Here is a 9,977-nt window from a genome sequence, read left to right as displayed (position 1 = left end):
CCTAAGGATAATACTCTCTCGTTCCATCCACATTGTTGCAAATGGCAGAATTTCATTTTTTTTATCAGGCAATTTTTAAAGTATTCATTTTATACACATATGCAGATGTATATTGCATAGATCTCTATCAATATCTATCTATATGTGTGTGTATATTTATATGCATCTTCATGTTTGTGTATATGTATATACATGCGTGTGTATTATATATATATATATATATATATGGCTTGTTACTTATTGATTATGGATAAGAGGATATTTTCCTCCTTATTGTCATGGGATGCACATTCTTTACATGCAAAATACTTATTACTGATTAGTAAATTAAGTTATTATGAGAGTAGAATATATACAGCTCTGTTACCTTTCACAGGTTTTGAATATCTTGAATATTGTAATCTTTGCAATCACCATGTAAAATTGACAGGGCAGGCTTTTTGAAAACACTGAGGAGATGACTTTACCACATTAGAAGTCCTGTGACATCTAAGATCACACAGGAGAAAGAAAAAGGATTAACTTGTTCATCAGGCTCTGGTTCCACTGCTTTCAACCTCACTAGTTTTTAAATGAAATGCTAAATTACTAGTTCCATAATAATAAGGAGCAAACTTAGCAATTCAATAAGGCTAGCAGATACAGGGAAGTGAATATAAGCACACATGGTGCCACCATAGTTTTCAAAGGTGTTAATGAATGACAGACTGTTGTTGTCTTTATAGTGTTTGACCTTGAATAGTAGACAGAGACAAGTCAAGGCATGCATTAATTATTCTGGCAACAGAACAAAAGTTAATATTAGGATTTGGGTCTTAATTGTTGAACTTAACCTCTAATGTCTTTGCAAGCTAAGAAAGTGTAAATAATGTTCTACTAAAAGCATAAGCCTCAAAACTGGAGAATCAGGTAAGATATTGTAACATGACTCTTACATAGAAAACGAGGAGAAAAGGAAAATAAGCATCTTAAAACATTTATTCAGGACTACTAAATAAAAACATAACATTAACAGTAATTAATCTTAAAAAATTAGCCCTGAATTATCACTAACCTTGTCAAATATTATAAACCATTTATGGCTTTTCTATAAATTTTAAATTTCTCCAAAATTTATGTTTGGAAATGCATTTATTCACCAACTAGCAAAGCAATTGCTTATACAGTCATCACAATGTAATTAGAGAGCAGATCAATGATTTTTGAAATTGTAATTATTTGAATTTTGGATCATAAAAATGTATTTTGTACATTTGTAGAGTCTTCAAATGATAGTCTTCAAAATGATACAAATATAACAAGGTCAAAATGAAACTGAGTATTTTATACATAAACTCTTAGTTGCTTTTGACTACAGTTTAATCTTATTTCAGTCTTAATTACACTTTGATCAGAATGCACATTTCAAATCCATCTTGAATTCTTTCTTGGACTTAAATCACTCCTGCATGGGTTCTTTTTCTTTCTTTCTTTTCAATAGACTACATTTTAGTTTAAAAAGTAGCTATTGATGTGAACACACCTACTAAATTTGAAATATGACTTTCTTGACAGTATCAGAAAATAATGGACTATCATACATGAATTTTGGACCTTATTTTATCATCTTCCTCTGCGCCTTATGAGCTTACTCAACCTGGCCGTGACCCGATTTTCTTTATAAAATGGAGAGAAAAATAATACTGATATATCAATTATTTTGTTATAAGTGTGGTAAACAAAAGGGCTTTGACAATAGTTTTGCATGAAATAAAATTTGGATCCCATCAAACAAATGTAATTATTTTTAGCACCCTTTCTTTTATTAGGCGAGATAGCAAGTATTCTTTGTAATACTTTCCAGTCATTCTAGGAAACCAAAAGATGGTTCGATTATAAAAGATATCAAGAGTTTTATTATTCTGAATCTGGAGTTTGGATTTGGGAAAGCACAATGAAGAGTTTTTAGAGGGTAAAAGATATATACTTCCTATTTCATAAAAATAAATTAAAACTAGGTTCAGTGACTATTGATTTGTTTCATATTCTTATTTAGAAATGGAAAGATATTCTAAGATTATATTTTAATTAACTCACTTTAACATTTATCAAAACTTTAAAGTCAACAAAATGATGTGAATATACAATTTTCACTAACACTTTAATTTTTTAATTGTATCATTATAAAAATTTTACAAGCTTAAACGCTTTCAAAACCTTTATTACAATTACATATAGCTAACCATATTTATATCATTTTAAAATCTTAAACATAAAATAATTACAGCATACTTGACTCATAAAATCAGTATAATTTAGAAAGTGTTCATAAGTAATTTAACCTTATTCTTGTCATAATAAAATACTGTGATCACATTATTTTTATATAGCAAATCCAGGGAAGAAAAATATTGTCTTTGAATCAATATTGTTAACTTACTTTAATTTGCCTAATTGAATACTATCTCGAATATTACATGAAATATTGTTTTAATATAATTTATAAACCTTTTAATTAATAACCAGATGTTAAGGACTCTTTGAATCCTGCCAAATCCGAGTGCCCTGATCCTCTTCTTATTTTGAAACCTAGGAGCCAAGTCCATAATTGAAAAAAAAAAAATCACGATAATTCTTTTTTCTCCTTTGAATTAAAGCTTTTAGAAGAAATTTAAAGAGGAAGAAACACACATAAAGAATATAAATGTAATACTTTCTCTTTACTTTTAGCAAGGATGTGACAACTCAGTTTTCACTAACCCTTTCATTTACAACACTGATGAGTATCCATGTCAAAAAGATGTCTTTGTTTTTCTCCTTAAAGGTTCATTAACTTCTAAATCACTTCCATGGCTTTGCCAACTAGCTGTTTTCAGTAAAATATTTGTATCCTCTGGCTCCACCAAAACAATGGACGGACAGGTAGAGTTAAGAGAGATGTGAAGCATAGGTTCCAAGGGCAAGTCTGGATTTTCAATATAATTTTCCCTTTCAGCCCTGGGATTTGGGAAATTCTTACCAATGGCACAGAGATCTGAATGTGACCCAGATTTAAGGTCCACATTTTAATAAATAGCTCCTTCAAATGGAGATTGCAATCTTAAGGAATATTGGTTTTATTTACTGCAAGGGCAAACAAAATAAGACCAACTCTGATAGTTTCAATGAAATAATCAGAACCCAAGCAACTTAACTCAAGGTTATAGGAATGGTGGCCTTCCCTTTGAACTAGTAGAGATCCGAGAGGTCTCAGATGTATGCACTATTTATTACTGAGTCAAAGGCTCTGGCCCATGACAACAAGGGTTTCAGACAAATATTAGTAGAAACTCTAGTTTTGCTGAAGCCCAAAAGTCAAAGAACACCAGAAATATTCTTGTAGTCAAACAAAAATGAATTTATTAACTTGCCATAGAAAACAAGAATTTACCAAAGGAATGTTGGGGTGTCTCCGTAAGTGGGGGTTATGAGGTGATTATTATATGCTTATGACTTATCATTGGTGGTTTTTAGTAGAATTCAAAGAAAAGGAAGTCTGTCCTGTATTGAGACATGTTGGGAATTGTAACAGTTAGGAGATTGGATATATTAATAACTTTTATCAAGAAGTAGAAAGAACAGTGCGTGGTCAGGGTTGTTGTCTGAAATGAAAGTGTAGTCATACATGTTAGCTGGAAGGAGGTGTATGTTTGATTATTTATATGATGGCACAGTGTCCTTGGTTCTGTGTTCAAACGTGATTTAGGAGTCATCTTGCTTTCTTCTTGTTCTACTATGGTCAAAACTTATCTGACTAGTTACTTTTTGTATTCTTTAGAAACTATTTATGATCCAGAGGAAACATCGTGGCCTTCTTTCCTTTTCAGTACTGTTATTCTCAAACTATGAATATGTTTTGTGAGGTAATATAAATGATTAAATATGTTAATTTAAATGATAACTGGGTTTATTCACGGAGAAAAAGAAGATGCAAGTGTAAGATGGGTAAGGAGAGAATAAAATCCTCTAATTTTGAAATTGAAATTATCAATACAAACTCGCAATATATTTTAATTTTTTAAAAGGCATATTTCGTAGTTCAAGCCACTGAGTAGCAGAAACGTGGGTCAAGCCAGCATTAATGAGCACACTTAGCAACCAGATCATGATCTCTATATACCATTTTCTAATGAAAGAAACCAAGGATCTTCTGAGATATAGCTGACTCTACACTGGGGCAGAAAATAGGTAAGATAAACATTGAATTTCCTGTCATATCACATATCAAAGAAGGTATCAACTACAATTGAAGATGTGTCCAAAAAAACCTGCTCACTTTCCATCTTGACTTCTGACCAGAGAAAGAACAAGTTGAGCCTCAGATTTCAGGTCTTTGAAATGTAACCCTCTCCCAGAAGTTACATCAGTAAAATTGGCTCTATTAATTATTTTCACTTTCATCTTCCACTTAGAAAAACAGCATACTTAATATTCAACCAGTCAGTCAGTATGTTTTTATATACTTTGATCTTGGTTTCTTTAGTATCAGAATGGATTGAGGGATTTTATTGCTAGAGAGTTACATTTCACTGGGGCAGTTATTCCAAAGCCTCACCTTTTAACCCCAAATCTTTATTTTTCATTGTATTCAAGAAAATAAGAGAATTAAAACTAAAATTTGGCCAAGTTCCCAGGGGATCTGGAACTCTTATGGCCTGAACCTGTTGACATAAGCTCTTGGTTTGTGAGTTAAAAACAGCCTGCACCATGAATATGGAGATTTCACTCCTGGTCTTAGACTGCCCTGATGCAAACTAATACAGCTAAGTAAACTCAGATGTTGCATACAATGTTATGATCACTAGTTACAAAATCATTTCCAAGACACCTACCTAAGCAGACCCTACATGACCTGAAATCGGAAGACCTAAGTCTCCTGATAGAAACATCCTGTGAGGCACCTGCATCTCAAAGGAAAAGACTTGTCAGTAACTGTTAACTGTCACAGTACAACTCTAGGATATTGATGCTTGAATTCATGTTTCCTAGATCAAAAAGTGTTTGCTCTCCTCTACAGAGCACTGACCTTCCATTTCTTCATGCAACTTTAAGATGAGGATTCTTGGGAATGATCCAGAAGCATATGAACTTTAGAAGAAAAAATACCTAACCTAGGATGCTTTTACCAAGCAGATGTTGGCATGATATACACAAATTCCACCCAAGATGATGGAACTCGATTGTTTTCCTGACATATCTTATTCCTTTTTCCCCCTTTTTGGTTTACTACTGATCCTACCTATTAGAGGCACTCCTCAGCAATCTTCTAAAATTTTTTGTTGTTAATGTTTGGCTTTCAGTGTGCTTGCACCTATCTCTACCTCTTTACTTTTAATCCCCTAAGGTGTTCTTCTGTCATCGAAGGAAACATAAGACTCGTGTATTTTTCTATGACCACAGACACTAGTCTGAATTTAAACAATTACTAAGTTTGTCATCCCCATTTGATGACCTCTGACAAAATTTAGTTCTGCTAGTCTTTAGACGGTGGATTTTCTCCCATAGGCTCCCCCTAAAATTTGTGTTTTCCTCAAATTATTAATGCAACCCTTTACTACTGTAAAAATTTTATTTTGACTACAAGTCAAAAATATTTCTGCAAAAATTATTCCAGCAGAAGCAGACTCACCAAAAATGGGGGCCCAAATTGGGTAATCTGTTCTGTCATATGCACTCTGTTTACTCGAGAATTTTTTTTCCCCAATACTTAAGTCCATTCAGAAAGTCTACCTGGAGTAAGGGAACAATATTTAACTCATTCCTGTTATGGGAAATGATAGTTATACTCCTAACACTATCTGTGACCCACCAACCCACCGAGGTCCTACTTCTTTGTATAAAGTAGTTAAAATTCATTTGTCTAGGTGCTTTCATCAACAATTTAGGTAGATAGATAGGTAGATAGACAGACAGATGATAGTTATATAGATAATCTTTAAGTCATTTGAAATATTCATGACTAGATGAAAAGGAAAGCCCACCTGTCTCTCTAGAACAGACACAAATGAACTGTGGGCTGTGTCCATTTTTCTGACTTGGCTTTTATGCCCTTGGTTTATAACCTAATATGAATAGCAATAATAATTTTATTGAGGTAATTACCTGTAATGCTTCATACTTTTTTTTCAAGAGTCTTAAATGTTATTTGTCAAGAACTGTGAAGAATCTTAGATTTTACCCTACCTGTGTGTAAGCTAACAAGTTAGCTTGCCGCAGTTTTGCAGGTACTGGCAGAAGACATGAAACTCCTGAGTCAGAGAAAAAGGACTTTATACTCAGGGTATAGCACACAACACAAGTTTTCTGTTCACATTCCTTCCTTTTGCACTCAAGTTACAGAAGCAGATCCACATGGATGGATCTGTGTATCTGTGTATACACCATAGGTTTGCATCACAGCAGAGAATCTTTCTGTTGAGGAAACATCAAACCTTTTTGAGAGGCTGTAAGCAAACGTTCACAAACTCCACCCCAAAAGGAAACATTATCTTAAATATAGTGGATAACACTTCGCTATGGAGGGAGACACTCTATCTTTCATGGCAGTTTGCTATACAAATATTTTTCACTTATTTATATATTTTAAATAAAAATTATATATATTTAAGGTGCACAACAGGGTGATTTGATATACATAGCAAAATGGTTACTACAGTCCAGCTAATTAACCTATTTTCTCTTCTATAGTTAGCAGTTTTTGTGTGTGATTAGTTCACCTGAAATCTACTCTCTTAGCACATTTCCAGTGTTCAGTACACTATTATTAAGTGTAGTCATCAGGTTCGTACAGTAGATCTCTAGACCCATTCCTCTTATACAACTGCAACTTCGTTTCCTTTGACCAACACCTCCCTGTTTCCCCCATTCCATCCAACCCTGGTAATCACTCTTCTACTTTCTATTTCCATGACATTGAATTTTTTTTTAGATTCCACATATAAGTGAGATCGTACAGTATTTTTCTTTCTTTCCTTAGAGTAATGTCCTCAAGGTCCATCTTAGCATAATGGACTTATTTCACTTAGCATAATGCCCTCAGGGTCCATCTACGTTGTTGAAAAAAGCAGGGTTTCCTTCTTCTTTATGAATGAGTAGTATTCCATTGTACCTATCCAGCACATCTTCTTTATTTATCCATTGACAGTCACTTGGAGTGTTTCCGTATTTTGGCTGTCGTGGATAATGCTGAAATGAACATGGGAGTGCAAATATCTCTTTGAGATCCTAATTTCATTTCCTTTGGAAATATACCCAGAATGGATGTTGCTGGATCATACGGCAGTTCTATTTTTATTTTTTGAGGCACCTCTATACTGTTTCCCATTGCTGCACCAATTTACATTCCCACCATTACAAGGATACTTTTTTTCCACATCCTTGACAATATTTGTTATCTCTTGTCTTTTGGATGACAGTCGTCCTAACAGGTGTCAGATGGTATCACACTGTGATTTAGATTTGTATTACCGTGATGGTTAGTGACGTCGAGCACCTTTTCGTGTGCCTATTGGCCATTTTATGTTCTCTTTGGAAAAAAAGTCTATTCTATAGAGAAAACTGACTCTCTATACTTCAGTGCAGTCATTATCCCATCAGCATATTCAACAGATAGTCCTGCAAGAAAAGAAACAATAAGGTATAAACCTAATCCAAATGCAGAAAACGTTCCCTTAACATCTGTGAACCACAAAATTTGAGAAACATTGCAGATTAGAATCCTACAAAGTAATGTCCTCTGCCCTTGCTTTATGCATTCTTGGGTAAAGTAGGAAGATGGGACAGGGGAAAAAATATCTGAGTGAACAGATGGCAGCTGGCAACAACAGGGCCATGATGTTTCATCCTGAACAGAAAAAATTTCCAGAGAACATTAACAATAATCAGACAGGGTCACTACTTTACCATGGAACAACAATATGGAAAAAATATCACTCTGTAATTGCATCTGAACAGAGTCCCTACGCAATCACATTAATAATCTAGTATTTCCCTCCTCCAGCTCATATGAGTTAGAATGTTTCATTAACAGTGATAACCTAGCCCAGTGATATTTCTCCATTTCTTAATAAGATGTATTAAGACAACCAGTCACTAAACTGTGTATTAAGACACCAATCACTGAATTTCCCTAGTCAAACAACATCTAATCATTTCTCTTGGATCCCCTCCAAAGATTTTAAGAACCCCAGTTATACAAAAACATCTCCCAACACTCTCTTGCTGAGATTCTCCATGGTTCTTCTAGCTTCTTCCCTCTTCCTCCAGCAATTTAATAACTTTGCATTCAGTTGTGTTCCTGGTGAAATGTGTCTAGTGGGCTTCCAAATGACAACATATCAGCAACATTATGATAACTAAACTGGGTTAAAGTTTACTTTATATAATGTAGCATTTTAACATTTTCTTCTCTCAGTTTTATCCCTGTGGATAGCATGTAATTTTACTGGCTTATTTAAGTCATCTGAAATAGTTCCATTCTGTGTGATTATGCCATCAACTTAATATATAGTTGAATTCTTTAATTGCATTTGCTTTTAATTTGTAGGCATTGCTTTTGTAAAAATAAAAAAACCAAAAAGTCTAATGTGTTATAATTTTGTGAAATATTATTATGGATTTCAAAGCAAGTCTAAAACAAATATATTCAGAAATATATCTCATATCTCCATCTAGTTCCCCCCTTTACCCGCATGTAAGAATGGTAGCATCTGTGTACACTTTTCTCCATTTTATGTTTTTTAGTTATAGGCTGGTCATCATTCCAGAGATGTCTGCATTACTCTTTAGAACCTTATAGCACTCTACTTTGCTTACTATGTAAAGCCATGTGACATTTTGCTAGATATTTTCAACTTTTCCTCCATAGAAATTCTAATATTTTAATGGGAGTTTTACAGCTTCACACAAGAATTACACCATTGTACTCAATACTGCAGAAGAGTATCTGCTTCCTTATACCCTCACCAGCAGAGGGCAATGTCAAACTTTTGGACTGTTGACATTGTGACAGGTAAGAATTGGTTCTTAATGGAGTTTTAGTTTTCCTTTCTCTCATTATGATTGTAGTTGTCATTTTGATAGGTATAAGTTCCATTTTCATTTATTTTTCTGTAATGGGTCTGTTCATCTTCCTTATTTTCTTTTAGATTTTATTCTTTTTCTCTATTCTTTGGCACTATCTTTACATTCAGGACATTAATCCTTATTTCTGTGCTGTAAGTTACTTATATTAATAATATATTGGTATTGTACATCTTTTGTAAAATTTTATTTTACTGTAACATATTTTTAAGCTTGAAGTATTTTATTGATTACCCTATTTTACTTCTCCACAACAAAATCTGTGCATAAATTATTTTACATTTTATAATGAATTAGAAAATAGTAAAACTTTTGCTTTTTGGAAATGCAGCTCACAGTGAGATGGTAAAGGGAATAATTAATTGTGCCTTAACCAAAGAATAAAAAAGACTTCTGTGACACAAATAGTTCCAACTACCACTTTGTTTCACATTTACATTTCTAGGAAAGTTATCATAATAAGATTCAAAATGTCTCTGTATTCTACACAATGAGTAAAGGATGATTGTGAAATGAGAATGAGAAAGGAGAACCACTCTGATCCTCTGCCCATGTGTACCTTCTAAAACAGACAAACTTCAGAAAATAGTAAATATGGAAGTTTAAGGTCGTAGAAATAATTCCTCAAAACTATTTATGTCTCCACCCCTTTTGGAAAGTCTCCATGAGTTACCAGATTATACGTACTCCCCTGGGCAGACTGCTAGCTTGGTTGGTTAACTGACAAGAGATGAGTTCTTTGGAAGAATCTGAAAGGCTAAATGTCCCAGGGCATCAGAGAGGCGCACAGGCAAGTAACAGAGCAGAGAGCACAAAGAGTGAAGGGCCAGGCTGCTGGAGGTGGCCCATTGATGTTCAGTTGTGCTCTCCAGCTGACC

The sequence above is a fragment of the Phocoena sinus genome, chromosome 21, assembly GCF_008692025.1.
Source record: "Phocoena sinus isolate mPhoSin1 chromosome 21, mPhoSin1.pri, whole genome shotgun sequence".
Classification (NCBI taxonomy): Eukaryota; Metazoa; Chordata; class Mammalia; order Artiodactyla; family Phocoenidae; genus Phocoena; species Phocoena sinus.
This window is presented reverse-complemented; position numbering follows the sequence as displayed.